This window comes from Harpia harpyja, chromosome 14 (assembly GCF_026419915.1).
Source record: "Harpia harpyja isolate bHarHar1 chromosome 14, bHarHar1 primary haplotype, whole genome shotgun sequence".
Taxonomy (NCBI): Eukaryota; Metazoa; Chordata; class Aves; order Accipitriformes; family Accipitridae; genus Harpia; species Harpia harpyja.
Window position 1 is genome coordinate 2,053,305 of NC_068953.1, and position 26,006 is coordinate 2,079,310.

Here is a 26,006-nt window from a genome sequence, read left to right on the forward strand (position 1 = left end):
CACCGGGAAAGCAAAGATCCTTGCATCGATTAGGCGAGAATTTAGGTTCCAGATGAATTTGGCTCTTTGCAGTGTGGCTGTATCCCTGCCGAGCGGGGGGGTGGAGGGGGTGTCAGCTCTTCTTCTCCTCGTAGTGCTGGCAGGGCAGTCCAATGCCCCCCATCATCTTCCACAGTGATGTTCACCCCCTGCCACGCTTGTGCGTGGCTGTGGAATGGGGTTTGTTCTCCCTGGGTCTCTCCTCATCCAAAGGGAGGTGGGTTTCCTGCAGGACAAGCCCATCCCAGGGTACCCCTGACCGGTAAGGCTTGGGAGCTGCAATGCCCCCGGGGTGGTCTGGCTTTGCAGGTGAGACTGTGGCAGGCTTCAGGCTGAAGATGGATTAACACCTCATTCAGACCCCAGCTTCTGAGCAATTCTTATTTCCCCCAAGTGTGTTGCTGAAAAGGACTTGATGTATTATGGACTTTGGTATTCCTCTGTTAGCATATGTCAGTTTTTGGCTGAAGATGTGACCCTGTACTAAACCATATACTTTTTTTTTTTTTCTCTGCCCCATCATCCCCAACTTACCCAAAGTGGCATGATTCATCTCTCCCTACTTGGCTCCATCAGCCCTCTTTTTTTTTTTTTTTCTTTTTGGTCTTCCAACTTCAAGAGCCACCAGGACTAGCTCAAAGCAGAGCTGTGGCCAACTCCAAGCCTCAGCACCCACACTCAGGTTTTTCTGTAAACCCTTAATTCAGACCAGGCTGGCCAAAACGTTTACAGGAATTCAGGGAAGCTGCTCAGCATAGCTGTGAGGAGGTTGGGAAAACTTGAGCAGTCAACCCTAAACCAGGCAAGCTGAGGCGGTTCCAGTTTGGCTTCCAGACCTGGAGCTCGGTGTGAAATACCGCAGAGGGAAGGGAAAAGAGGGTGTCCTTGGCAAAGCGTCAGTCGAGGCAACTGAAACTGCTGAGCTTTTCCAGCACATGGTATTTGGCAGGTTTCTTTCCTTACTCCCTGGTGGTCATCGGTCCACGTCTCCAAACCACCGTGTGGTTCAGCTCGCTTGGCTGCGTGGGTCAGGGGAGACTCAGGGGGATGGCTGTATGATGGTACCGTGGATCCCTGGGTTGATTTTGGTGTTTTTTTGGGGTGTTGTTCCACTCGCCCACCCAGACTTTGCCATGTCTGAGCCTGGCAGGAGGCTGCCGCTTGAACGGGCCCTTTGTGGTGGTTGGATCCAGCTGAAACATGGCCAGGAGAGCAGGTTCTGGCCTGGAAAATTGATGCTGGTGCTGTTGACAGAGGAGAAGATATGTGGGGAAGAGTGGGAGGCTAAGGTGAGGTCAGCTGAGGGACTGGGGGGAGGCTTGTGAGATTTTCAGTTATCCCTCTAACCTCACCATCCACTGACACTGTGCTACCTCCTGGGGAAGACCAGGCAGTGTTTTGAGAGAGCACCACAGGGCAGCCCCTCATCTGCAGAGCTGGTGGGGTCCCTGTGTCGGGGAAGGGCACAAAGGTCCAGGAGCTCCTGCAGAAAATGAGTATTTTCTCTTTCATGTTGTAACTGCGTGACGCAGCAGAGCAAGTAAGGGAAGGACTTCCAAGCAGGGAGTGTTGAAGAGGGTCCCAGGCAACTGGATTTCTTCCGTATGGGGCTTTTCCCTAAAGGAACGGGGATGAAATCGCTCCCCAGCCATGCTGCGGAGCAGTATCTGCTCAGCATTTATTTCTCATGAGGGAGGGCACAGGGAGCTGCTCCCTTCAATCTCACGGCTGCTCGCCGTGGTGGAAGGAGAAAGAGCACGTAACTGCCCTGCCCTGGGGGGAGTTTTATCTCCCTTTTGGTCTGGGGTGAGCAAGGTGTGGGGCAGGAGAAAACCAGGCTCCGACACTCCTCGGTATCTAAGTCATCGCTGAATGTGAGCAGCTCTGAAAGTAGAAAGTTGAGCTGAGAGGTGTGACTTGTCATCAAGTGCATTGGTGTCTCCAGGGTATCTGAAAGGTAACCAGACCGCCGAGTTACACCACGTGTGTTCTATTAATCGCGTGCTTCAGGGTGTCCTCTGGTTGCTCAGGATGGAAGGAGCCTCTCCTCCCCACCGCTTTGTCCTCTGACGTATTGCAAATGTGACTTGGGGCCCTTTTCCTTAATATTTTGGACAGCCTGGGGACCCTGCGGATTGGAGACACATCCACTGCCTGTATTTGGCCCTCAGTGGCTCGCTCGGCATCCTGGGGCTGGGTCAGGGGATCTCGGTGTGGAGGGTGGTGGTGGGCCTGGGGGGGCTGCAGCAGTGTGACTGTGCAGTGGGAGAAGGGAAAATGGAGTTTGGCTATGATTAAGTTCAAAAGGGAGGAAATAGGATTTGTATGGGCTGGTTTTGTGTTTGTTTTTTTTTTTTTTTTTTTTTTTTTTAATTTTATTAAAGGAAACAATGCTGATGGTGAACAGTGCCAGCCTGGCAACCCAGGCTGAAATTTATAGCAGGCAGCTCTTCCTTCTCAGCCCTGTTTTCCACCAGGTGCAGTGCTGGGAAACTTGCTTTCTACCTGAGCCAAGCTACTCCCATCCCACTGCTGCCAACCCTGGTGTGGGCTGCCTGGGCTCATCGCTGCTTTTCAGGATCTCGGAAAGCCCTGGGTGATACCTGCCCCGTTGCTGTGATGGCTCTCCATCCCTTTGGGCTTTCTGTTTCTGCCAAAGACGGCTGTTTGTCAAATTCCTCCTCAAACCATGGGCGGATCTGTTCTCGCAATACCTCGTCTGCGAGAGGAAGTGTCAGAGATGATGCAAATGGTTTTTGTCAAAATATTTTTGGAGAGAATAAAAATAGCTCTTGGACCAAAATCTATTTCTGTTCCTGGGAAGGAGTGCTTGTTTCAACTGTTTTCTACAGGTGCTGTCAGAGCAGGGCTGGAAACTGGAAATGCTTGGTTACGCCTTGCTTTTCGGATGAAAATCAGTTGGTTTCCCACAATGGTAGAAAACGTGTCGGGAAGAAGGGGCTGGTTTCTCTCTGCTAACGTGGCTCCCTTGGATGCAGCTGAGTCTCTGCCTCAGCTTCTGGCCAACCTCCTCCCTCCATCCCAGGGCAGAAAACTTAAACTGGTTTGTTTTCAAAATTGCTTTTGCAAAGATCATGGGAAAAACCTCCCTCTGTCCTAATCATGCAGATAGAGGTGAAATATGTGCACGCAGGACGTCTGTGCAGGCCAAGCACTGGTTGCCCAGCCCCAGGGCAGAGGATGCCCTTCCAGTGCTGCAGGGGTGGTACTGCCAGCCTGGAGACTGAAAGTGCCTCCTTGTGCGAAGCCCTGGAGCTGTTGATAAAAATACATTTCAGTGGGGTCTCTTTAGCCATTTTTCGTTTGTTTTTCCCAATATTTTGTCTGTTTGGTTTTTTTTTTTTTCCCTCTTCTTTTGAGGGTTGGGTTATTTTTTATTCTGGCTTGGTAATGTGTTCCCACAGGCAGGCTCTGCGTGCCTCCTCCAGCTCCCCTCTTGTGGGCAGAGGGGCAGCAGCTCCCAGCCTGGCTTGCTGGGACTGTGTGTACGGGGTGGTTGTGTTCTCCTGGGACAGGCATCAGGATATTTTACCCTGGGAGATGTCAGGAGCCTTCCCAGCAGTCACCTGCATGTCCAACTTTGTGACCCCCCTCCAAGGGCCATACCTGGAGTACCTGTCCATACGGATGTACAGGCAGGCTGAGGGCAAAGACTGTAACTCCGAAGAGCTGTCTGTATCCTAGGCTTCCCAATCCCAACTGCACATAAGCGTGTTTTTTTTGCTTTTTTTTTTTTTCTTCTTGCTTTTTATTTTGCCTGGAAATTTTGCTGTGCATCCTTAGCAGGCTCACAGAAAGGGTTCTCGGTATGGACTGATTCAGGGGAAGTTGAAGCTCTGTGTGACCGTAGTCCCAGCTCTGCGATGTCTCGGGATGGGCACTTGTCTGGTGAAGGCAAACACGCTGTGATGTCTAGTTGGGAAGAGCTGGATGAGTGGCTGCCAGTGCAGGTAGCTCACTGGAGAAATGATGGGCAATGGCTGGCTTGGCCAGAGGTCTGAGGATGACTTTTATGCCACAAGTATCCTGAAATAGATTTATCTTTGGGGCAGGAGGCAGATGTGTCTTGCCCATTGCAGAGCACATTTGGATAGAAAGTGAAGGAGGTAATATTTGGGTTTGGGGAGCTCACAACAGATTGATGCTTAAAGTTACCCTGCGTTACAAGAACTAATATTTCCATCGATGCCAGGGGGGTTGCAGCTGGGGTGGAAGGAGACTGTGGGGGGGTTTGATGCTGGAGGAGCTGGATTTGCATTTCCAGCTGTGGGACCACAACCCCGGCTGATGGGTTTATGTGCAAGTGAGAACCCGGCTCTGGAGCACATGGATGCTGCCGGGAGAGCCTTCTGCACACGTGGCCTACGGGGATGACGGCAAAGAGGGGGTCCCGAAGGATGTGGGCTGCCAGTTTTGTGCAGCTGCTCTCCCGAGAGTCGGCTCCAGGAATCTGTGTTTGCTTTGGCTGCACGCTTCGTGCAGAAATGGTAGTAATACAATGCTCCAGGAGGAAGAAGGGGAGAGAGAGGAGAGGTCTTGCGCTTTTCCAAACACGATAATGTGCCTCATGCACGTGGAGCCGGAGGTTTCGGGCTGCCCTCTCGTAGGGCTGCAGCTTGGGTGTGTGATGTGGACCTTCGGGACCATCCCTGAGCAAAAGGCTCACAGGTTATTTTAATTAGCCTGGTTGGAATTTTTCAACTAAAGCTTGATCCTTTCTTTCCTGAAACCTCTCTAATTCCTTTTTTGTGGAGAAAAGATTGGATTTGAGTTTTCTGATATTTCAGCGGCTTCTCCTCAATCCTTCCCCTTTCTTGTGGTTTCCCTTTTACTTCTTCACTCCTCCTTTCCTTCTGTTGCCTCAGTAAAGGAAAAAGGGGAAAAATAATCCCAAGAACTGCAAAAGCAAAAATCAAGAAGCTGGAAAGCTTTGAAAATTTTCATTTGGTTTCTTATTGAAAATCAGAAATATTCCTTCATTTGAAGAGCTGGCAGGGTTTGACTCCTGTCCAGAACAACACTAACCTGTTGCTGCTTCTGTTTTTGCTCAACAGTCTTGAATACTGAGCAGGGTTAAGTCATCCCTTTTAGCAGGGATGGCTGGAAGTAGTCTTGGAAAAAAAAGCCGTTCTTGGAAGTGGCTGTCTCTGCTGTTTCAGCTCCCCTGGAGAGCTCTGGGGAGAAAAGCACGTGATGTGGAGAAACCCACTGGGATCCGGACCTCCACACCCCTCAGCAGTGCTGACCTCTCTCCACTGATGATTCAGGGAAAGTGGGTGCAGCTAGGCTGAAGCAACACAGGCCTGAGATAAGTCTGGTCCAGGGAGTCTGCACATTGCAAAAGTCTTAAAACTGGGAATTGAACCCAGTTTGTTGTCTTGATTTCCAATCTCCTGACTCCTCTGTGGCGTCATTCTTCCCTTGGAGACACCTTGGCCTTAGGCGGTTGCTGACCACTCCAGCCACTTTCCTTGTTCAGTGCCAGTCTCGAGGAGCTAGAAAGGAGCAGAAATGGTAAATGAAAAAGGGAAAGCTTTTACTCCTCATTTTTCAGTGGTATTTTTATGTCTGGTGCTCTGTATGAGCAAAGAAAACGGTGGCCCATCTGTTTCTAGCACCATTAAAGGCATTTGACTGCATGTGGCCCTCAAAAATAAAATAAAAATAGGACCCTTTGGTCTGAAAATGTCAAATGCTCTTTCATCTTAGACGACCCCCAGCTGGGACCATATCCTCCCAAAGCTGAGAAGCAGGAGTGGGTTCCCACCAGTGTTCATCCGGGCAAAGGCATCTGCCCCCTTCCCCTCCCCATTTTTTTTCTTTTTTTTTTTGCAAAAGAAGGAAGTTAGGCACTTGAGGTTCACGCTGGCTGGTGACCTCTGAGTGCTGCTCCCCTGGACCTCTTCTCCAGCTTCTTTCCTCTGATGCAGCAGACTTCTTTGGGACTCAGGAGTGAAGAGGTTAAAGGCTCTTTAACAAGTGTTTGGAGGAGGGAAGTGTGTTTGACATGTTTTAGGACCAGATTTCGAGAGGGCTGTGCCAGCAGGATGCAATTAATGACTGGGAAGAGAAGATTGCTACAATATGGGGTTGCTTTCTCCTCATCCCTGTCTTTCTTGCCATTTGAAGCCATAGTCTGCATTACGTCCTGCTGGGAGCCCATGTAGACTTACGGAGACTCACCTCCTCTGGGACGTACTGTAAAAAATCGGCATGGTGCCACCTCTGCTAATTTGGCAACAGTGCACCTTCATGAAGAAAGTTTTGGTGTAACTTCAGGCTTTGGAAACTTCTGCTAATTAAAAGAACATTTTAAAGGTTGCTCGAGATACCTACATAAATACATAGCCTTTTTGACATGAAAGCTCTTTTTATTTATCAGACTTGGAGATAGTGTAAGTCCTGCTGTGTTGGAAAAGGGAAGAAAAGGATTTTAATTTAGGATAAAAGGCTCATTATTTTCTTCATAAAATCTTTGAAGTTTTTTGTACTTTTTTTTTTTTTGCCATTACATGGGGGTTAATGTTGATACGAGGTACTTTGGCGCATGCTGTCTTCAGAGCGAATATAAGAACGTGGGGCTGGATTGCTGCGTGGTGTCCGTGCAACTGCGCTGGCTTCTGGGAGAGAAGCGGGGCCAGATGTGCAAACCTGCCCAAGTCCTGAAGGATGAGCAAGGGCTGCATGTGGTGACCTGCGGACAAGCTTCCCTGGGCAGCTGAGGCAGCTCTAGCCTTTCTCGGCAGATGATCCGGGGAGGAGCAGAGGAAGGAAGGTCTCAGGCATGACTGTGTTAGTGGAAGTGCTTGAGAGAGTGTGTTTCCAGTGTCTCTGTGTCTGATCCACAGAGGATGTGGTCTCTTCCCAGGGCAGAGCCGTTTGGTAGCTCACTGTATTTGCTCTGGAGGTATTCAGTCCATTATTTGGTTTATTGACTAAGGTGCCAACCGTGACATTACTGTGACATGATGCTCTTGCAGAAGAGTGGGGATACTTGTCGTGCCATCCCCTCTTGCCACAGTGGAAAACTGTAAATCCAGAGACCCGTTTCCGATACTTTTCCTATCCAAAACGGTGCTGATCTGTTGGGTGAAAAGGCTCCTGGGACCAGTGTTGGCTTGGTGGGTCTGTGGGGCATGAAGACCTTTGGAAGACAGGTAGGTAGGCAGCTGTGTTTCTCCAACCTAATTTTTAAGTAGGAGGGGCATATCGACTGCTTCAAGTGTAAGAAAAAGTCATTATAACTAGGATCTTCCTCCCAATATTTGACACAGAACATTTTAAGGGCTTGTGAAGTTCAAAGGAGCTTTGCCTGTCCCTTCATACAACTTGTGTGTGCATTTTCCCTGCTTCTGGGTACCTTCCAGGTCTCAAATGAGTCAAACCAGCTCTTGGACTACGGGGCTGGTTTCAGCCGAGGACTCGTGCAAGATGCACACGTGGTCCAAGTGTCTGTGCTGCTATTCCTAGGCTCGTTGGGCTCCTTACCTCATTCCTTGGTTTGGCCCCAATGGCTTCCTGCACCGCTGGATGGATGGGTCCGGGAAGCGTGACCGCAGCTGGGGAGGCGCAGGCAGCCGCTCCCCCTGGATGCTCATTTTTATTGGAAACAGCCCTGTGAGCTGGGGAAGTGCTTTCTCCTCCTTTGGGCACTCAGACCTTGGAAATTTAAGTCCAGCTGAGCCATGGCCACCCATTATGGCAGTGGGTGACTTCTTTTGCTACTCTGTGCTGCACCTCCCAGCGTGGGGAGGACAGTCCTTCCTTCTCCTCGCTCCTTGCCTTGCAGTCTACGCTCCCGCGGGGTTGGGTGGCTCCTCTCCCTCCATGTAGGGCTGGTATGTCAAGGGCCTGATCTTGGTAAGAATCCCTTGGTGCTACTGGTGGTGTATAAATAAGTGGAAAAACCACTTGGTATCCCTGGAGATGTGCTTAGGGTAGGGTATTATTATTTTTTTTTTTTGGCTAACCAGGCCTACACAACAGCTGTTGAGCAATCGTTCCTCCTCTAAAAACAAATAAGGAGCAAGTCTGGTGGCCAAATGTTGCAGGCACGTTGTAATGACTGTTAGCAAATTGCATTTGCAGTGTGGGGCTGCTTAACAAAACAGCTGCTAGGTTTGCCTCTCCTTCTCCTGTGTAACATTAGTTGGTCACTGGTGTTGTTGAGTGAGGAGAGGGGGACTGTTGCGGAGCAGGCTGGAGTCCCCATAGGATGACGCTTGCGGTACAAAGACATTGTATTGGCCATAAAGTTCTTTAATACAAAAGGTTTGAGGTTTTGTATCCCATGAGCGGAGGCTGCTTTTCTCCCACCTCATCTTCACACAGCTTGACGGCTCCTGGGGTTTCTGCATCTGGCTGGAAGAGGGATGCGGCGACTGGCAGCAAAGTGTGTCCGTCCTGTCCCAGTCCTCGTGCTGGAGGTGGCACAGGGACAGCATGTGCTGCATCTCATCTCCTCCTCTCCTGCCTGAGCACGGCTCTGAGCTTCAGCTTCCCACTCACCTAAAGTGCTTCCCAGGTGAAAATTAGCCAAAGATTGGGTGTTGCTTAGCACTGCTATGAAACAATAACTCTATTGCTGGTTCACTCGAAAAAAAGACCTTGAAAATTGAGCCTGGGTCTGGTAAGGATTCTTGGTGTAACACCTGACATCTGGGTTGAGATGGAAAGTCTTTCCCAAGATAACTCTCCTACATATGGTTATGAAAAAGTCCTTAGCCATTTTCCCCTGATTATTTTCATTATTGTTATTATTTACTGGCATTTTTTCAGCCTGGATAATGGAAAAAAGCTGAGCTGATTTCACTGTTGTAATTTCTAGCCCACTGTGTTTCTTTGGTCCGGCATACTAACGAGATGCTTCACGGGTTTGCAGATCTGCAGGAGATCTAGGATTGGTAGTGGAAACAGTTTCTGCAGTTTAGATCTGCTGGAAGCATTTTTCAGTTGTGAAAACTGCTCGGTTACAGTGTTTACAAACAGTTTTGCTTTTCAGTAAAAAAAAAAAAAGTAAATAATGAGGGGAATAAATGCAAGAGCCCCATGGGTAAGGTTGAGCTCCAAAAGTCCGTTCCTCAGGAACAGACTTCTGTGTCCCAGCAGCATTTCTTCCAGGATCTCAACACCTTCAGCTGCTGCAGTCCCTGTTCCTGGGGTGAGCAGCGGGTTTGCAGTGCTCCCACATAGCATCTGTACTGATATTTGGTTTGGTGCTTGCAAGCAGATCGATTAGAATTGCAGTCGGATTTGACTTTGCAGAGGAATGGTTCCCGATGGCTGGGGCAGTGGTGCATGAAGGGGTTTGGGATCAAACTGGTCCGGGATACAGAAATCCAGCTTTCAGTCCCCACTCAGTGGCTGGGGTAAATCCCTTAAGCTCTCTAAGTCTGCTCTTTCCGCCTGTCACATTGTCTCACACCCTTTATCCATTTTGCTTATTTAGACTGGAAAATATTTAAGTTAAAACCTGTTTGTTGCTTCCCATTTGTGCAGAGCAGAGCCCAAATTTCAGCCTGCTCATGCTAAACGTGCTGCTCGTTAGCAGCACCCAGCAGCAGAGGCTACATGCAAAACTCCCACAGATCCCACTACTTTGGGTCCATCAAAACCGTTCCCTGTGCCGGGGTGTTGGAGCTCATTGCACTGTCCTTCTGTGACATTGAGGACTCAATGTTTTAGCTCTGCACTGGGCTTGGCTGAAAAATGATTGTAGTTTCTTTGTGCTTTCTTGCACCGGGCAGTCCCAAAAACATATGCAGGACCTGGTCCAAAGCTTGGGAAAACCGTGTGGTGGCGGAGCAGAATTTTTATCATTTCCCTTCTTTTGTGGTAGTTCTTGACACAGATTCGGGCTAAAACTTCAGAGGAGCTGATCAACAAACTCCTCTCCAGCTTTGGGGATATGTGGAAACAGCATATGTTTCCGGGAGGGGATTTTTATTATAGTTACTTGGCTCAAAGCCTTAAGCTGGGATGGGACCCAGTATGCAAGGCACAGAGAGATAGCGTGGGGAAGGTGCCAATCTGTCCCCGCGTATGGCCAAGAGCATGCTACCACGTATGGTATGGGGTGGTGGAGATAACCTTCTCCTCGTCTGCTCCAGAGACCATGGGAATCTGTGTAAAAGTCACTAAAATAATTCAAACCCTTTGTGCCACTAAAAAGAGTCTCCAGCCTTGTATCTGAAAGACGATAATCCGATGTTCAGCGAGTTCCTCTCCCTCACCTAATGGGCTGGTCTTTCTCCAGCGCTGTGACACTCGGAGACCGCTGAACCTCCCTGCCCCTCGAGGAAGAGCAGCATCCTGAGGAACCAGCCTCGGTCTCCTGGTAGATATTCCTCTTCTGGATTGCAGCTAATTTCCCTCATAATAATGCTTTGCATGAGCCTCCCACGTGATGCGAATTAGTGCCAAGCCTGTCTCTGTATAAGCAGCATTATAGGTAATGATGATTGCAGCCGCTCACTCTCCCGGCATAATTATTCAGCCCCTAGCAGCAATCCATTTCAGGGCGATTTGCAGCCAGGACCTTGTGCAGGAGCAAGCTGTCTCGCTTGTCAAAGTTGAGGAGAGCAATTGTAAAAGCCTGGTCTGACGTTGGGTGTTTGACTTGAGCGGTGGCCGGTCACCTCCAGAGACCACGTGGAAGTGATTCCGCTTTGCAGTCACCCACCGACAAATGGGGGGAATGGCATTGCTGGTGGTACCCAGTGCCAAGGGCTTGCTGGAGGAGAAGGTGGTGGCTCTTTGGTCCCAGCCCGAGCGCTGGGTACCTGGAACGGGACATCCGCCGCTCAGAGGTGTTGTCCTGACCTCGGGTCTGTCCGCTCAGACGTTTCCCTTCGAGTCTTGTGGCCCGTGTTCAAACAACTGATGCAGCCGTGTGTTTACACTGTCACAGAACGCATCTCCGTCTCCAAACACTCCTCTTACGCAATCTGCGCTCTCCGCGATTCCGCCCTGAGCAGGAGCGGCTCTGCCAAGCCGTGACCTAACTGCACCCAGGTCCTGGCGATGGGGGAAGCAGAAGCGTGTCCGTGAAGTGGAGCTGGGGCTGTTTAACGCTTTCAGTGCTGCTTTCACCTGGGCACGGGTCCTGCGGCACGGGGCCACGGCACGGAGCTTGCTGGCTGCCTTGCTCTGGAGGGGTGGGTTGGAGGTGCAATGCTTTAAGCTCAGGAGAGTATCACAGCAGCAATTTGTTCAGCATTGTGGTACTAATCCTAATGTTTAGGGTTTTTTTTTTCTCCTTTAAAAAGTTGCTTTGCCTGTTGCGTGGATTCTTGCAAACGAATTAAAAGCCCAGAGTTGCCCTGTTGTTTGTCCAACTTTTGGCAAGCCTTCAGCATGCTGTGATGAGAAGACCCTTAGCCAGGTGCCTATCATTTCTAGGCTGGTACGATTTTTTTTTTTTAAGCTCAACGTGAGGCTTGCATAAGGCTCTTAAAATTAGTGTTGCCTTTCAAGCCAAAGGGCCGGAATAAGGTTTACAAGCCATAAAAGCCTCTTATCAAAGTTGATTTCCTCCAACGCACCTTTCATCTTTTATAGTATTTACTTTTCAAATCCTTGAACTTAAAAGGATTAAACAGGTTAAAAGAAAAAAAGGAGGGGGAAAGAGAAAACAAATAAGAAGGAAGATGGATTGACTATGGATTATGAGAGGCCCGTATAAAATATGAATTAGGAGAAAGTCTAAACAAAGACTTGTCATTTTCTGAACTGCTGAAAGTTAAAGTGTGCTGGAGGTTTAACTTTAGGGAATATTTAATTTCTTTGGGTTATTTTTTCACTTTCCAAAATGAATGAGGAAGAGAGCGGCTGACTAGGGGTATATGGGGAATTTGCATTTTTCTACTCTATCTTCCAACCTCTTTCTGTTCTGTGATGGGACGACCATGTGTGATCTACCCCAGTGAGCTCTTGTCCTGCTGCAAAACCATTTCCCAGGCAAGAAACCTTACAGGAAGAAAAACAAAGATCTCGCTGGCAAAGAACTGCTAAAAATAACAAGAGTTGTGAAAGGGATCAGCGATCTCTTCTCCTGTCAGGGAACTGGAAAAGCATCCTGGTGAACCAGAGGCATTTCCAGGACGCTTCCCCGGCCACCACCTCCCCTGCAGCGGTGGTCCGGTGAAGGGTATCGGCAGGAGCAGGTACGGGCAGCAAACCTGGATTTGCTCTGTGGCTCTGCCGCCGGCTTGCCTTCGGTGGCTGTCCCTGGAGAGGTGCGATCCGAGCCCCCGCTGCGGCCTCGTCCCGCTCCATCGTTGCTCTGTGCCTTTTCCCCAGCTGCCGGCAATGCCCTTGTCCCTCTCCCCAGGCTTTTCCTCCCGGTGCAGGGGCTGGGCTGCCACGTTGCCTGAATTTCACGCCTAGAAAATGCTCCGAGATTTGCACCCGGATGCCGTGCCGTGCCCTGCTTCCCTCCGCTCAGCCGTTCCTCGCCTGGCTTTGCAGGAGGCTCTTGTCAACCGAACCATCCAAACCTGGAGGGGAAGCGCTGCTGGCAGCTCCTTTTGGCATGCTCCCCATCCGAGAGGAACGCATTAAACCTGCTGTCCCCTCCAGAAGGTTGCAATCAGGGGCTCGGCCGGGCTGGTTAGGGGTCACTGGCCGGGTCAGCCCCAGCTGCCGGCTCTGCCTGCCTTGCTGCGGCAGGGTCCGGGGGCAAGCAAAGCAAACATGCCGGGGAGCTCCAGCCAGGAGCGATGCCTGACCTCCCCTGGCCCCGAGCATCCATGGAGGTGGGGGTTTCCTCCAGCCCGCTGGCGTGGTGGACATTTCGGTGGCTGCCTGCATGCGGGGAGCAGAGCAGAAAGCCCCCGGAGACGGCTGAGCAAAATGATGCCACCTTCAAAGAGGATCTGTCTCGGTTTTTTTGGTGGCTTGTGGCTGAAACGGTCTCCCTGCTGCTGCTCTAGCACCGTGTCCAATGCGTGCACCCACCAGGCAGCCGTGGCATTCACCAGTCAATTGGTATTAGGTTGGTCACAGTGTCCCCTCGGCTGAGCTCTCATCGTTTTAGGGTGGGTGGGAGCAGGAGAGGACGCAGGGAGGGACACGTGGGTGTTTGTACCACCCTCGGCTCCTTCACCGCAGATTTTTTCCTCTATTCCCCTTCAGGGAAGGGTCATGCGGGGGGGAGGTTACACAGGCACACACAGCCCTGCAGGACTGTTAATGAGTACCAGAGCCTTTAACGACTCACTGGTATACAGGGTGGCCCTCAGCTGTGTTTTTGGCTGAAATCATTAGTTTTGTGACTGGCGTAGCTCTGCGGGGTCGGTCAGCTGGAGATATGGGGTGTTGGCATCCTCCGGGGATGCGGTCGGGAGACATCCCCATCCTCCTCTCGCTGACTCACGCCTGCTCGCTTCTGCAGCCGCATTTTAAATGCAGCTGCTTCGGGCTCTGCTTTGAGGGAGGGCAAATTCCCAGCGTGAAACCAAAGAGCGGAGCTCGGAGGTTAACAGTTAAACCCAGGGCACCTCAGAAACCTCCCAGATACCTCCTCCGAGACCACAACTGCTGTGAGTCAACCTGCCGCAGTGCGAGCCTGAGTCAGGGCGATGCCTGTGGTCTGAAGGGTGGAAAGCTCTGGGTTGCTCAGGTAGAGCGAGGTCCCGTCTCCTGTGCGTTGGGAAGCTTCCCGTGGTGTATGTGCGTGGTGCTTGCAACCCCGTCCTCCGCTGAGCAGGAATTGGTGTGAGGGAGGGCAAAGAATGGCAAAAATAATAACCAGAAGGGGTTCAAAGCAGATGCTGTCCTTCCCCGCAGCCCTCATTTCCCACAGGTTTTCTCTGAAATTTCTCTATCAAAAGCGTTCTTGTTACTGTTAGAGAAAAAGTTGGCAAAGCATGTCAAGGGATATGAAAAGACATTGAGACCTCGATGCCAAAATCCACTTCAGCTGGTGGAGGAGCAGAGGAGCTAGTGTTTGGGGAGGAAAGTGCTTGCAGGGTGCTGCTTTGAGGAAGGATTAGACCTGCCAGGTGTGTTAATCTCGGCCCTTCCCAGAAGCATCCCAAATTGTTTCAGCACATTTCAATCACCTGACTGCGTTGCCCAGAACCGCTCTGAACTCGGCTGCTTCTTCACCTTTTGGTGGCTCTTTTTGGGGGCTTCTTATTAGATCTTAAGGAAGCGGATGGACACCCAACCTGGAATGCCTCTCCGCCTCCGATCAGCCCCTGCTGCGACACCGTCCCCCCCCCAAGCCCCGCTGTGAGCTGCAGTGCTCGCTGGAGGTACGGCAGCGCTCCGGGATGAATTACTGATGTTTCAGGAGCGACTGCGGAGGCAGGATTTTGGGTTTGCTTTTTTCTGTTTGATGGGTCTGGAGGAAAACCCTCTGGCCTCTGCTGCTTTGGTGGCTGTCGATCTCGCAGGGATGCACGTTTGGGACCCCGGGCAGCGAGCTGGCAGGAGAGAGGCCGCTTGCCTGCCCGTGCTGCTGTTTGAGAAGGGGCAGCTGTGTTTTGCAAGAGATGTGCGTAAGGTTACCTGCCAAAACCGTGCTGGAGAGGAGGCAGGAATGATGCAGGCGCTGCTTGACGCAGGCAGAGCGATGTGCCTTTGCTTAACGATGTGCAGGGCCGGGAGGACTCTCGACTCTGTTGTCCAAGGGGGAGTTCTGACGCTGCTCGGCCGTGGGGAAAAGCCCCTTCCAGCTGAAAGCAAACCTGGAGGTGGTGAAAGTTAAAAACTCAGTGGCCACAGGCAGCTCGGGTTTGCCTGCAAAGTGCTGGAAAGCAGTGCTTTCCAGCCAGGTGTGGGGCAGGAGGGAGTAGACATGGCGTGTTTTTGCAGTGAACGTTTTGGGGGGTGATAAAATGCTTCTAAATGTTCTCCCTCGGAGCAAAATCCTCCAACTGGAGGCTCTTAAACTCTTTGCAGAAGTGACTGCTGCACATGGCATGCAAATCCCACCACAAGTGAATGGGAGTTTGCCCATTAGGAAGTTAAATTCCTTCTGAAAACGAGACTTGGGTATTTCTTGGAGCCTGCTTATAGTTTTACCTTTATTCTCCCTTTATGAGCTGATCTTTTGCTCTGCTATACAGTGAATGTGGCTGTTCTCAGAGGGGTAGGCAGATAGGGATGTTTACCCCTGGTTCTGCTGAAGGTATTTGAAAATCTGCTTCTCCTAATTTATAGTATTTCTGGCCCTTGGGAAAACGTGGCTTCTCTGTCCTCGTGCCTTTACGTGTACCCACCAGCTCACATCTGCTGCCCAAGGAATGGGGACATGGTAGCTGAGAAGGGGAAGGTTTCAGGAGAGGGTGGGTTTGGCTGAGCAGGGCTCAGCATCGAGTCTATCTTCTCCGTTGAGTTGTCCTGGGCCAGGTCACTCATGTTTCCCCCAACCATCATTATGCTTCGTGAACTCTCCCAAGGGACGCCACCAGTATCCAGCTAGAGCAAGCCAGACCCACTGAGCCAGAAGATGACCCCTGAAGACGTTGACCTGGGAGCAGAAAAAGCTTTTTTGAGCCTTTTGGCTGCATGCGAGCTGTTAGGGAGAGCAGTGAGGACAGAGCCCATCAGAGACACGTTGCTGCGATGGAGAGGCTGATGGAGCCCTGTCGTCCCTTGTGGCTGGTGGGAAATGATTCTGCGGCTGCCTGGGGTGGGGTTTTTAATTTATTTTAATGAGCTAAAGGTATTACACAGAAATGTGAAGCCCATGGTTGGATGGGTGCAATGGAGCCCAGAGGTGGCTGGGGCTCTTTCCTCGTGCAGTGGTGGGGCTGCGAAGGGAGCCCAGCACCCATCGATTAATTAAAATCTCAAACCCGTGCACAGTCCAGTTTGCCTTGGCTAAAACCAGTGTGAGAAACTTCCTCGCAGCATTTCTGCGTCGTCCAGGCTGAAGTGTTGTCATCCGAGGCTGCTTTGCATGACAATGCCTTGGGCTCTAATTATGCACAAGGATGCTAATAGGCACAGAGCAGGCTGGATCTCCATGGGAAAACTATCTGTTTGCGAGGGGCGGGGGAGAAAAGAAAAAGAAAATCCACCCAAACAAAACAAACCATGACAGTTTGGGAAGGGAGGAGGACTGGGGGTGAGGAAAGGGGACGGGAGGCAGCAGAGGGGTTGAGGAAGGCAAGTATGAAGCTAATAAGGTTCAGTTTTGGCTTTTTCTTGGGGTCTTTTCTCAGTGGTAAGAGACGTGCCTGTGCTGGGCCTCAGCAGCTCCTGCTGCCCGCAGGACTAAGGCGACTGAAATCACTTCTGCAATGCTGGTATCTGCAATCATCTTGTGCAAAATTGGGTGTCTCTGATTTCCAAGTGTCACATGAGAGTTGTTCTTGCAGTGCTGTGCAGCTGGATCTCAGGTGGGCAAGCAGTAGGGGGAAACTGAGGCACGGAAGAGCTCAGATTTGCCTGAATGCCAGAAGTGTGCGTGGGAAGGCTTGGGGGATCCAGTCTTGCTTTTCTTATGTTCCCAGTGCCTTGCACTCCAGCACTTACTTGTCCTCCTTGTTTTATTACTCTAGCCTAGCTACAGGGAGCAATCTCTATTTTACCACTGAAGAAAAGGCAGCTGGAAATGAAGGTTTTCGTCCACAGCTGCATTCAGAGGCTGATCTTCCCAAGGGCAGTTGGGTTCTTTTCCAGGATGCCCTGTTGGCTTTTTCCTTCCTGTTTGGCATTTTGTGAAGAGCGGGATATGGGAGGAAGACAGCATCCTCCGCTGTCTCCTCCTGAGTCTTCTGGGCATCGTTTTCCCTTTTTTCTTTCCTACTTTGAGAAGGTTGAGGTGGCTCTGGAATGGGGCATGTTTGAAACTGGTCATGGATGGAGCTGTCTGAGCTTGGTTTCCAGGACCACAAAGCGACAGAGATGGTAACTGCCCATCCAAGGGGGGGGAGCAGGACCTAGAAACCCCACATGTTACACCGGGGTCTGTCACAGGCTCATGGTATGACAAACTGCGTCTTGAGGTGTTAAGTTTGGCATCTTCAGAAAAGCAGACAAAATTCCTGGCGCTCTCTGAAGAGCTGCAGAAGGCGCCCGATAACCACGCACCTGACATCTGCTCTGGGTTGTGAGAAAATACATGACAGGCGCACGGATGGAGGCTGCTAAGTGTGTAGTGTTGTTATTAGCCCTCACTAAAATGCTCTCTCACTTAGTGAAAACGAAGAGCATTAAAGAGCCAGGTGCAAGAGTCTAAGGAGCTTAAACCTTTCACTCTCTGTTGGTGTTGATGTAGTCATCTGGCTTTAATGATATTGGCATTACCTGCTCTGTCAGCTTTTAAAAGGTGGGATGTACTTTTAAAGTCCAGTTTACAGGGATTACTTCTGTGTTGTTTCTTTCTAACCTCCTCGTGTACCATGCAAGTCCTGGGTGAGGACAGTCCCCACCTAGCCACCACCAGTAGTTGCCACCAAAGAAAACACAGCTGAAAACACCTGGGCTGCTTTTTCCCTGATCAGACCCCAAGCTAAGCAACCTTCTGCTGAGAGTGGCAGGGATGAACCACACTTACTCTACCAGGGTAGGACTCCTTGGGCTTTTCTGCATGCCAAAGGGCTCATCGTGCCGATGGCTAAGGCGAAGGCAAGGTGGGGACCACAGCAAGTGCTGGATCTGGAGACTTTCCCCTGCTTTGATGTGAAGGGATCCCACCCTGTTGTTTCAGACACACGAGGTTTGACTTCTCTGTCAGTGTGAAGCGTGGTCTCCAAACGCTGTTGACACCGATGCTGCTTGTTCCCGTGAGACACCTCACTGGGGAAGGGCTGGAGTGATGGGATTGCCCAGGTGCTGGGGCAGGCAGCTCCCACAGGGATGACATGCATGTGCCCACCCTCACCCAGTTGAGACCAGTAGGGTCTGCTGGGCTGGGAGTGACTCTGGGCCCTGGAGTCTTCCTTGTGCCGTCGTAGGGATGCTGGGCTGAGAGGAGCCACCTGCTTCCTCGGAATCACCCTCCTGCTATCTCAGCACCACTGCATAATCCTTTCCCCCCTAAATTGAGGGATGTGCCAGCCCAATGCTAATGAGTTTGATTGCTTCTCCTTGTTTCACACTGCATCACCGAGAGGAAAATCTGAGCCTGGTTTGCCCCAAATCGTTGGGGTTTGGGGGAGGGAGAGGAGGACGTAAACATCCAGGGTGGAAAAATAATCATCTGCGAACGAAAAACTCTGGGTTTTACCCTGAGAAAAGGGGGATAGACAGACTGACAGACCTGATGACAGACCAGGCTCGAAAGCACCCTGGCCCCACAGTGCGGAGAGATGCCTTATTGTTTGATCTGGCTGTGAGACAGATTAGCAGCCCCAGGTGGAAAGTCATAATCTGCATTTAAATGGGCCGGTTATAAAAGGTAGGGAGCCCAGGAGCCCGCAGCATTATGCTGTGTCTTTAGGACTCCGTAATCTCTCTTTATTTTCTCCGCAGTCTGACCTGGGGGCACAGTTTCTAATTACCAGGTCACCCTGCTAATATTGTCATTTCCAGCCAGTGGGTGTGAAACCATAGCAACGCCACATTTGCTTCCAAGTTTCTAGAGGAATAAAATTTGCCTTTTAATCACAGAAAATGACTGGGTGTCTCCCCCCCCCCACCTTAGCCCTCACTAATGCAATTCACTATTGGGTTTTTTTTAAAGATATTTCAGATGGGACCTTTTTGAAGCTTCACCTTGTGGCTGTGACCAAAGACAAGGGGCCGAAGTCTCGGTCTGTGAGGTTGCAGGCTCCGAGTAGGCTGGTTTGGATGCCAAAGCTTCCCTAAATGCACATGCTGCTCACTAAAGAAACTCCGTACTTTCTTTGTAGTATGTTTTTTATCTTTAGAGAGTTGCAAGTGAGCTGGTAAAAGAGGGAGAAGAGGGTATCAGACACAACTGAGTTATAGTGATGTAAGCCGTCGTGGCACCGTAGGGATGTCCATGTCTACCTGCTTGGCTTGGCTTGCTTGGGAGGTGACCACAGGGATGGTGGCTCCAGCCCATGGATTTCACCTCCCAGTTTGGACAGCTCGGAAAAAGCCCATGGAGAGTCAGGAGGCAACAGGGCTGGTGTGGTGGGCACGTCCTATGCTCTGTGGCGTGATGGCATTGGGTTATCATCCCCTGTGCATCTCTGGTAGCTTGGGGCTTCAAAATGTACATCTTCCTCTTCCTCTCCTGCATTGCAAGTGCTAAAGGTGTGTTGAGCCAGGTTTTTGTCCCTTTGGAGCAGACGATTAAAAACTTGACTGGGATGAGTCCAAAAAGCTTCAAAACTTGGGGAGGCTGGTTTCCAGCTCCCAAGGGCTGTGCTGGCAGACGCCTGGCAAAAAATTTGCCCCAATGTAGGAGAAAGTCAGGTCAGGTCTGGGCTGAAACTCTGCCCCTTGGGCCTTCCTCCTGGCTCTGCACGATACGTTTACTGGGTTTCAAAAGCAGTTTCTAACTCAAAATGAGTCAGACGTGAACTGGAATCACATTGTAAGGTGATTTTCCAGCTGACAGGAGTAGGTTAATTGTAAACTGTCTACTGAAGCTTTAAAACTCCTGTCCAGCCTTATTATTAGCAGTTTAAAATTTATGGAGTGAGACTTTGCTTGGTGATAGTTGGTTTGTGCCCAGACAACGTGTATAATTAATCCCCGCATCGGGGGAAGGAAAATAAAATGTAAAGCTTTTTTTTTTTTTTTTTTTTTCCCCATCCTTTCCCTCTGACACATCTCAGGGCGTGCAGGGGACCTGGGAGGGCTGCTGGGCAGAACCACTGTCCTACCTGCGCTGAGCTGTCGCCTTGAGCACCGAGGGTTAAATCCTTTCCAGTAGTGAGAAACTTCACTTTATATTGAAGGGAACTCCAGGCTGGGAACTAAAACAGTCCCCTGAAACACTGGGAAATTGGACCGTGGATCTGGACTCTGCGGGGTGCAGATCCCAATGGGATTTGTAAGGAGGATGATGGAGATGATGCCAGATCCAGGGGTTGGAGCTGACCTGCCGCAGGGCAGGGGATGAGACCGGGTTGCCACCATGCAGGTTGCTCACACCGGTACCTCTGCAGCTCTGACTCTGCGTGGGTGTTTTCTGCACGTGGCCGTCTCAGGACGGCCACACGTTGTTCAGCCTGTGGGTTTCCTCAAGTTGGAGCTACGACCTTGTTAAAATTTTACTTATTTCCAGGCTGAATAGCTGCATCTGTCTGGCTTGGGCAGCCCTTGGACCCGGTTACACCTCTCTCTGTCGGGCCGAAGAGCCGTGTTATTGCGTCTCCGCTCCCGGAGCGCTGCGGTTACAGCGCTCGTAAGCTGCACAGACCGAGCTCTCAGACTTTCTCCCTGTAAAATGTTTTAGTCACTGAAAACTGAGAGCAGCTCCCAGGCAGGTAATTAATTAGAAATGTGAATTTGGAGGCTTGTTTCCCTTCCCTTCATATAGTTGCTGTTATTTCTTATTTCAAACGATTTTTATTGAGCCTCTTATAAACATGACTTTGTTTTAATGAAGAAATAGCTCCCCTCCCCATCCCAGCTCTACAAACAACGTGTCTCAAAGCTCGAGCTACTCGCCATTGATGGTCTCAGCCTCTACGTGCACGCATGTACACACACACAGAAGCATGCACGCACAGACATACATGCAGAATTAAACTGGAATTTCACAGCCGCAGGCTTGGCTGAGCAGCTCTGATCCAGCTCCCCGCGCGTGGGCCAAGCTCCTGTTGACTTCAATAGAGTCTTGCCCGGTTTATGAGCCTTCGGAGCGCAGCCCTGAGCAGGGGCTGCTTGTATAATGGCTATTGCATGATTAGTATTTGTATTACAATAGCACTTCAGGACCCCAATTGCGGCTCAGCGCCCCATTAGAGTAGTCCTTGTACAAACACATAGTAAAGAGGTGGGCTCTGACCCAAGGAGCTAACAATCGAGGTCTTTATGGCCCCCGAGGCACCTTAGGATCAATTATTTATATTACAGTAGCACTTACGGCATGTCTGTGCCCACGCTGATGTGAGCGGCTGTGGTGTCTGTGGCCCGTTCCCGGGAATTTTGGGGTCTGCCGGATGGGCGGGTGACACCGGGCTTTGCTGCGTGAGCCGTGAACGGCCAAGCCATAATGACCCATTCCCGCTCCAGAGGGGTTAATTCTGCAACGGAGGTGGCTTTGCCTTCCCTTCCAGGAGACAGATTGCTGGGGGAGCAGAGGGGTCTGCGGGACCCTTTTCCTCCCCTCCCTCGCACCTCGTTAGCGCGGTCCCGGGTGCGACGGGTGCTGCGCAACCGCTTGCCCTGGCCGCATCCAGCCGTCTGCCCTCGTAACGTTGGAGCTGGTGCTGCAAACCCAGGGCACGTGGGTGCAGCCTGAGGCTGGGGGTGGCAGAAGGGACAGCAGCGGCTCGGTGGCTTGCAGCGTTGCCCGGTGCATCCTCGGCACCCGCTTCCCGAGCCGCAAGCTGCTCCGATCCCGCCCGCGCTGCCGTCTGCACGCGCATCCCCAGCCACTGCCGTTCCGATCGTGCGGATAGCCTGGAAAGCAGGAGGCTTGTGCTACACGTGTTTAAGGCTTTTTTTCAGTATCGTCTCCGACTCCTTGGACCCGTTCGTGCCTTGTGTGTCTAAGCTCTCCTCTCTCCCCACCTTTTCCAGATGGGTTTATCTTTACAGCATCGAATCCAAGCATCTTAGTCAAATTTTGCTGGTGTCAGCAGAGAAAGGGGGGCTTGCGTTTGTCCCCCCTTCCTAAGACACCTCTCCTGGGGTGACAGCAATTCCCGGCCGGGGAGTCCCAGCTGCTGAGCGAGGTCCAGGAGGGACCCTAACGCTGAGATGCGGGGGGAAACCCAGCTTGCTCTTCTCACTTTGACACATAAATCTCCATCTCATTTAACCACCTGACTCCTGGAGCTGGGCCCTGAAAAAGGAAAAGAGAAACCCTAGCAAATCTCGGTTGACTCTCTGCTGTGATATATCGCTGTTACGTGTCCCAAATGCTACAGCTGGGCAGGAACCGCAGCCGATCCCAGGATCCCGGCACACAGCTGGCTGTGATCTTGCCTTCTCTCTTGGAGAAAGCCCCGGCTTTTAATACGATGTCAACATGAACAGCTGGCCGAGGAAATGCAAATTGAAGCTACATTTCTGAGCAGCTGACACCGCTGCAGGCGGCCGGCACGCAGAGCTGTGTGTGGCTGTAGCTGGCCGGGCGTAGAGCCCGGCACAACGGGGCATTACAGGGACCTGGGCAGAGAAGAAGGGGTGTGCCAGGGCTGCTTTGAAACTTTCTCCCCATTTTTTTTTTTTTTTTTAAATTTAAAAAAAAAAGGCTTATGTTTTTCTGCTGAGAAAAGCAAACTCATCACTAAACCAAAATACGGCACTGCAAAAGGGAAAGCAGCCAGGCGTGCGGCTCAGCCTCGCTCTGCCCGTCATCCCGGCCCTGTGGCTTTCTGGAGGAGCTGGGGGGGCTCCACCGGTGTCCCCCCCACCCTGCCCTGCCTGCAGCGCTGCCGGCGCTCCCCGACCCGCCGTGCAGCATTGCAGCAGCCCCGGTGCACATCTGTCTCTGCGCCTGCTCTTATCTGCTGCGGCTCAAACCTGCCCTGCAGCATTGTGAGAGTTCCCTTCAATTCATTATCTTTTTTTTTTTTTTTTCTTTCCTCCCCACCCCTCCTGCTCTGCTTTCTAGCACAAAGTGCCCTGAAGCTCTGCAGCTTTTCCAGCATTTTTGTCTCTCTCGGTGTCCCCCTCTGGTTCTCCCCCCATGCAGATTGCAGAGCCCCGGCGGTGGGTGGGCAGGAAGCTCAGAGCTGCCCTGGGACCAGTGTCCAGCTTGGCTTTCCCAAATGGAGGCCAAGAGCATTAAAGCCCACACCATAAGTAAACAGTGGAGAAATTATAGGTCTAGGGTTGGGTCATGAGCTTTGCTCTTTCGGTTTCTTGCGAGGAAGATATCCCTGGGATGCTTCCAGCTGGAAGGTGGAGAGGGAGGGAGAGGGGAGCTGAGCACGGCTGTTTTGGGACAGAAATGCCACCGCAGACCCCGAGAGCAGCTGGGGCTTTGCTGCGGCTTATTGCGGCACTGCCTGCTTGGGATTGTCTCGGCTCTATCCCGCTCCCACCCTCTGGTTCTCGCTGCGCCCAGTGCAAACTGGGCGTGGGGGGGGGATGCGAAGGGTCCCTCCAGGTCCAGACCCCCGGAGAGGCGGGCAGGCAAAGGCTGTCCCGTTTTTGGGACGTTTTCCAGCTTGTCGCCGGGTAACAGCCCAACCCACCCACACGAGCATCAGAAAGACATTAACTGGTTTATTGAATTGTTAGTCTGCAGCCGGCTGCCGCTCTCGGCAATGCCGTGCCGGCGACGGGCCTGCCAAACTCTCACCGGGGCTCCCGGGCGCTTCCTCGCCATAACGCCGGTAGCTGCGTTTGTTCTTCTTTCCAAAGGAGCAGCAAATCCAAAAGTTGCAGCGGGCAAAGTCCGAGCGGGGCAGGGGAAACCCGCCACGTGCTGCAGAAAAAATGGCTGGGACCGAAGCGTTCCCACCAGCCGCGGTGGCTGATTGCACAGGTAAATAGTGACACTGACCCTAACTAATGCACAAAGTAAATGAATCCCTTTCAGTTAATTGGCTTAAGTGTTACTTGTAGCAAGAGTAAATATTTTACAACTGTGCGGAGGCTTTGCATTGCAGTCGTGAGCTCTTTGTGCTCTGTACCGGGGCTCCAGCGAGCAGCGTCCCTGCCCCGAGGTGCCCACGGTGAGCCCGGCTGCTCCGGGGAGCAGGTCTCGCTGCTGGGGTCAGAGGTGGGCTTTTCGGCCAGGGAAAGAGGCTGGAGAGAAGAAACTGTTGGCAAAGTAACGTTTGATCAGGTCGGTCTGGTAGGGTTTATTAACATAGCCCCCGCTCTGGGCCGTGCCCTGCGGGGGCACCCCGAGGTGTCCCGCAATGTGCTCGGCTCGCCGAGCTGCCCCGTGCTAAATGCTTCTTCCGTGAAGAGCCTGGGTCAAGTTATGAACTTTTTGCAGAAGTTTTCCTACGTGAATAACTGTGCCCTCGGAGGGAACGGAGGGGAGGGGACCCTCACAGACTCGTGCCGTCACCAGTGACCTTTGCAACGATGCTAGCAGCCGGTGCAACGCTTCTCAGCGTTGGGAACCAGCGGGGCAGAGGACTGGCGAAGCTCAGCACAGCCGTGCCCCAGGGCAGGGGTATGGCAAGCGATGCTGCAGGTTGAGGTGGCAAAGCTGTGGGCTGGATTGCCCGGAGCACCGTGAGCTGCTCCCGAGGAGCAGCGGGGTTACAGACCACGTGAATTTGGAGCAGTGATTTATTTGGATGGGGTCGATGGGGAAAAGCAATGCTTGGCCAAGTTGGGGGGGGGAGGTTATTTCCTCGCTGGGGTGCCTGCGCTGTGTCTCTGGGGGCTGCGGGAGAGCAGGGCTCAGGGACGAGCAGTGACATTGATCTTTGAGGATGATAACGTGTCCCGCTTGGCTGTTCAGCAGATTTCCAGCTTTTCTGGGAGAATTTCAGCAGCTTTGTAAGAATGACCCGAAAGCCCAAACCCCCGTGGCAGCTCCTCTCCCCCCGGCTAGTGCTCAGCATCCTCCCAAACCGGAGCAGAAAACCCATCGGCCACGGTTTGGGGACAGCTGGAGCTCGGTTGTCACCTTTGGAGTTCACACCCCGAATTGTCGCCCTGGCTGAGTCCGGTTTTGTCCGTCTCCGAATCCCGTCGCTTCCCCAGCATCGTGCCAGGGCTCCGCCGTCGCTTTGATGGCTGGGCTCAGGACCTGCCCTGATAAAAGAGGGGGGACACCCCACACCCCATCAGTGAAGCCAAAACCATCCTGGGGCTTCAGCGTGGCCCTGGCGTTGCTTGAAGGCTGTTAATAAATCAGACACCGGTGGGGTGTTTAACTTTTAATACAATGTATATTTATTGCAAACAATAATATACAAAAAAAAAAAAAGGTAAGTTTCACAAAGAGAAGGATCTTGCAAACAAAACGAAACAAACTTACCTAAAGACAAAATATGATTTAAATGACAGGTCTTTTAAGTTACAGAAATACTTTAAAAAGATCTGCTTTTATACAGAAATAGAAAGATGCCAATATTATAAGAGTGCTTTAAGATTTTTTTTCTTCTACTGAATCCCTAAAAAAAAAAAAAAAGTTAACAAATATATCATTTTTTTAAATAAAAAAAGTTTGCTGTCTTTTTTAAAAAGCAATCCTTAACTGTTCAGCCACAGCTTCACCAAAGTCAGTGTCCCCACCTCAAACCAGTTTTGGGGGTGGAAGGCTAAAACGGTGCCGCCCCTGCGGCACGGCCGGGGCGTTGGGTCTCGTCCTCGCACGAGCTCGTGTGTCCCAGAGAGCTGAGGCAGAAAACAAGGCAAATGATTCAGTGATACGCTACATTTGCAATCTTTAGTTTGTACAAATTTTTTTTTTTTTTTCCAGTTTATCCTTAAGACAAAAGAAAAAAGGAAGAGCACAAGTTTGTACAAACCCAGGACACAGATTCCAAAAAGAATAATAATAATAATAATAAAAAGAATTAAAGAGATAAATAAAGGACTGGTTACAGTTTAGACCATAATTTAACAGGCACGGTTACCTTCCAAATAATGCTCCGACAAATGCAATCGCTTTGAAAGGATTTAAAAATAGGAGGGAGATTTAAAAAAAAAAAAAAGAAAAAAAAAGAAAATTGTGATTAAAAACTGCTCTTCTCACAAAATAAATAATTTAAAGTATCTGTGATGTCCCGCAAGCAGAGAGGAGCCCCTGGATGGGTTTTTGCACCAGGCCTGGGGTAGACTGGAGGTGGTGGAGGGGGTCGAGCTCTGCCCCCCCAGCCCCAGGGACGGGCAGAGCTGGGGACAAGTGATTATCACAGGGCTGCTTTTAAGGCTTCTCAACAGCGCTTTTTGCTGTTTTGGTTTGTTTTTTGTTTTTTTAATCT

General features: G+C 51.2%; 1 long non-coding RNA gene across 1 annotated transcript in view; it reads left to right on the plus strand.

Annotated features, from left to right (window-relative positions):
* LOC128151351 (uncharacterized) overlaps positions 1–26,006 on the plus strand; it is an 87,446-nt gene that overhangs the window by 31,051 nt on the left and 30,389 nt on the right. The gene's annotated exons all lie outside the window — the stretch shown is intronic.